Source organism: Tupaia chinensis, unplaced genomic scaffold (genome assembly GCF_000334495.1).
Source record: "Tupaia chinensis unplaced genomic scaffold, TupChi_1.0 Scaffold000617_1, whole genome shotgun sequence".
NCBI classification, from domain to species: Eukaryota; Metazoa; Chordata; class Mammalia; order Scandentia; family Tupaiidae; genus Tupaia; species Tupaia belangeri.
The window spans coordinates 722,967-727,548 of NW_006160136.1; the positions used below are offsets into that span (position 1 = coordinate 722,967).

The window sequence follows — 4,582 nt, forward strand, 5'->3', positions numbered from 1 at the left end:
TATATATATATATATTTTAATCACTAAAGAGAATAGTATAATAAGGACCATAATAAGTATTTTGACCTGAGGTACTTAGGTAAGACAAGAGGGAAAAGGAAATGATGTTTCTTTTTTCCTATTTTTTAAAAATTCATATTATCTAAATCATTTTCTTAACTTTTACATTCCTATGATTTCAAATGCAAGTTAGTATTATTCAGAACAGGAAGGATTCTCAAATGTGTTACAACATAAGCCAGACTGATCAAATGGGAGCATGTCAGGTCATCAGGCTCAGGCCTGAATTATTCAGATAATTTCTCTAGTTCAGCTCATCAGAAATGCAGGCCTGGCTGCTTTGAATTTTTTAAACAAGATATGATGTGATTATGACATAAAAGGCCCACAGGGCATACTTCTCACACTGCAGGGCATGTCAGAATCACCTGGAGAGCTTACCGAAACAGATTTCAAGGCCTCAACTCTAGAGGCTAACCCTTGGTTGCTGCTGCTGGTCCACACACCGTCACTGGAGTTCTTAGCCTGGAATACTGACAACCGCAGGCAAGCTCTAGTCATATTAGTTCTTTAGTTCTAGTTATACTTGGGCCTTCACACAGGTCTTACGCCAGCAATACGTGCTCTGGATGGACAGAGATTGCCCATGGATTCCCTGATTTGCCAGGGGTCTTGTATTTCAATTAAGATATTAAAATATTAATATACCAGGACCAGCAGTTGGCATAATGGCTATGTCGTTGGACTCCCATGTAGACAGACAAGCGTGGTTCGAGTCCTAGACCCAGTGGCTTAAACTCATTCTGGGTGCATGTGTATACATGCCCGAGATCCCAAGAGGAGAATGGAGGAGAAGGGATTGTGGCATGGCCATACCCCCTGGGAGGGTGATTTCTCGCTTTCTGTCTCTCTGTCATTTGGGTGAACAAACACGCCCTATAGCAAAAACCTCCAAATATATATATACCTTTAAAAATTTCACATTTCTTTCAAATATTGGCAGGAGGTTAACCACACAGAAGCTTTCTGGCCTTACGTCAGATATGTTTACTAGACTCATGATGATCTTTGGAAACTTCACCCAAATTGCTTTTGAAATGGTTTGTTTCAGAACGAAGGTGGCCAGACCCACCCTTTGTCTTTTGAGTGGGAGCAGCTTTGTTTTACTGGGGAGATAGATAACATGGACCAGACGTTGCAGCCAGCTGTTTGGTCATTGTGCTTTTCTAGTGGAATTATAGCGTGCTACAGTATTTTTCTTTGCAGCTTAAACATTGAACAAACCCAGACATCCGGAGATGCTAAAATGAAAAATCTGTTTCCTCTTTCTTGCTTTGCCATTGGCCAAGGGAACTCTGTCAGACAGCACATTCTATACATTTCAAGTAAACGAAATTACCCATAATATGTTAGCAACATCTGCCACAGAAACTTCCATCTCTGGCTTAACTGCCCTGGGTAGGAATGAATTTGACAGTATATTTAGTGAGGCACAATTATGGCTTAGGATATTGGTTTTGCCTTTACAACCATAACATTTTTTTTTTTTCCTTGTTTTTTATTTTTTTTACCCCTCTTTTCTTTCTCTTATCTTGTCATTATTATTATTATTATTATCACTATACCCACAAAAAGATTCTGTCTTCACTAGTAAGCCCAGTGGTTGGCAAACATCATGCTTTGTTGTAGGTAACCAGTGCTTAAAACGAAGTTGCTTTTCCTCCATAAAGTATCATCAAGAAAATTAATTTCTCCAAGGAATCCCTGACAGTTACTACCAGCTAATTCACAGATTATAGATTTCTTATATTCCCTCGACATTGGAGAATATATGTTCTTATTAATTTCTGGAAATTTTTTATTCATTGACCATTTTGACTGCATTTGAATAAAAAGGTGTCATCTTATATACATCCTCCCCAAGAATCCATAATTTAGTGTTCATTTATTTGCAGTACCTAGTCTGCTTAGGAAAGGAGCATCCCCTATGTTGTTTTCCATTCTGTGCCTAGAGCTGCTATTTACAGTTCCAAGTTATGACCCATCCCCTCCCACTCTTCCCTTTGATTGTCATAGTTCCGGTTTATACACAGAGACAGCACTCACTCTGTGGCATCTGTAATCAGATGAGTCCCCAAACACTGCATTACATGAAAGGGTTCTCTAAGAGACCAGACAGTCCTCTTAAATTAATTCCAAGTGCAGGCATTCAATCTTTCTATTCTTATCATGCATGGATTTTGATTGATCTGTCTGTCACATGCTCCCCAACCTCATTGGGATATTGCCTCCCAAATAAAAACGAGAGTGTAACTCACACACCCCAGACGAATTGGAGAAGAAAGTATCTTCACCAACACAATTCGGTCTTTATCTCTGATCTACACGAATGACTCTTGTTTCCAGAGCTAGCTGATTAGAATTGAGGAGTGTCCAGGACTGTGACCGTTTAGTTTCAAGTCAGAATGTCTAGGGACAAATATTCTATGAAGATAGCCTAAATCTCTAGTTTAAGAAGCAAATTAAAGTCTTGCACCTGCTAAGGATGAAAATGTTGTAAAGTGCCCCTTTTTGGTTAAAAAAAAATGCTTTAGAACTTCCATCTTAAATCTGAGGTTATTCTATAATTTATCCCTAGGTGATTTAAGAAGAATTCTAGTTTTTCTTAAAGTGTTTACTCTGGTCTGGCACAACAAATACCTGAAATGAAGGCCAGTAAGTATTTTTTTAAACAAAAGGGAGAAATAAAGATGTTATGTTAAAGCAACTCAGGTAGCAGGAAGAAAAGTGATGTGTCTCTGAATTATAAATATGTAAAAACTTACCATATCTTATTTAGTAAGCACCCCAATGGATGACAGTTCAAGGAGACATCAATAAATTTAAACACAAATGTACAAAGGTGGATATTTCCAAGCTCCAGATTTATAAAATAACTTACATGCTTTCTGATTGATTCCAGCTCAAAAGTCCCAATGTCCTCATGAACAAAGCTAGTTCTGTATATATCAAGTTTTTTTGGATATTTGGTCCAATTTCTATTCTCCCTCAAAATTAATGAGGAAATTAATCCCCCATAGGGAAAGCTGAGTAGTAGCCTGATCTTTGAACAGATAAAGTCAGTAAGTTGGACTTGGATCAATACCATTAGGGATTGATCATTCTAAGCGAAAGTATTTTAGAAAGCATTTGTTTATGGGTTGTTTGGACCCTAAGATTATGCCATCTACATGCCTCTGTCCTAGTTTTAGTCTACAAAGTGCTTATTTATGTGGGAAATAAGTGTCATATGGTAAAAAAATGATATATAGGGAAAAATAATTTGACTATATAATCCTTTTATTACTACTAGATGTTTACATGGATTGTTATATTATGAGCTTCTGCTTTTATCATAATCGTTAAAAATATTGGAATTATGTAATCTCAAAGAGTCTATTCAACCTTAACTTTTTAATTTTTTTTTAATATTCTGCCATTTGTAAAGTTAGTTAATAAAGAAAGAGTGGTATGGTAGAGGAAGAGGAATGGAAGGGTCAACTGGCCTGAATCCATTCTTCACTCGCCATAAGACACTTTGGATGTGGATAGAATTTTTTAAATGTCTATTATTTTTTTGGATTTCCAAGAGTTCTAATAAATTTAAAAAGTTCAAGAAGCATGTCTTTTCTAACTTCTGATTTAAAAATTTGACACTTTTGCCTTTTTAAAATATTAATTTGTGGGTGGACATAAAACATTGTCCAATTTAAGAATTCAGTATTCTTCAGTCTTATGTGAAAAGCATAGATAGAAAATAGGTCAAAACATGAAAAGAAAAACACGTGGTAAATAAAATTTTACATTTTAGATCATTGATGTTATATTTTAATGTGACCGTCGAAGATACCTAGTCAAGGGGCCAGCAGATGGCGTAGCGATTATGTCACTGACCCCCTACATGGCTGACTGTGGTTGAAGTCCTGGACCCAGGGACTTGAAATTTACATGGGTGGGCATGTGTGCATATGTGCCCAAGATCCCAAGAGGAGAACTGAGGAGAAGGGATGGTGGCAGGGCCATCCCCCCAGGGGGTTATTTCACACTTTACCTCTCAGTGTCTCAACCTCTCTCTCTCTGACAAGCACACACACTCTAAGGCAAAAACCTCTAAAAACAAAAAGAAGAAAAAAAGATACCTAGTCAAAAAACGTCTGTGGCCCAGCATTGTCTCCCCCAGTAGCAGACTATGTTGGTGTGATCAAGCATGATGTATATAAATAATGGATGAATGTCAGAAACCAGAAGTCGTATTCAACCGCTAGGAAAATTAGGGAATTTCTATTAATATTCACAGTTTTCAGTCAGAGAAGTTTATATTAAGACAGAAAAGGAAGGGCCAGCACTGAAGCCTACTGGTTAAGGGAGTTAGAACCCACAGGGCTGACTGAAGTTCAAATCTTGGGCCCAGTGGTTTGATAAAGATGACAGGTACATGAATGTGCATGTCCAAATTCCCAGTAGGATGGAGAAATGGAGGAAAAGGGATTAAAATGAGTGCTCCACTTGGAGAGAGAGAGGTGTTTTCTCCCTCTGCCTCTTT

The 4,582-nt window shown here is 37.6% G+C and overlaps 1 protein-coding gene across 6 annotated transcripts in view; it reads left to right on the top strand.

The window, feature by feature from the left end:
* RBMS3 (RNA binding motif single stranded interacting protein 3) overlaps positions 1-4,582 on the top strand; it is a 638,647-nt gene that overhangs the window by 562,431 nt on the left and 71,634 nt on the right. The gene's annotated exons all lie outside the window — the stretch shown is intronic.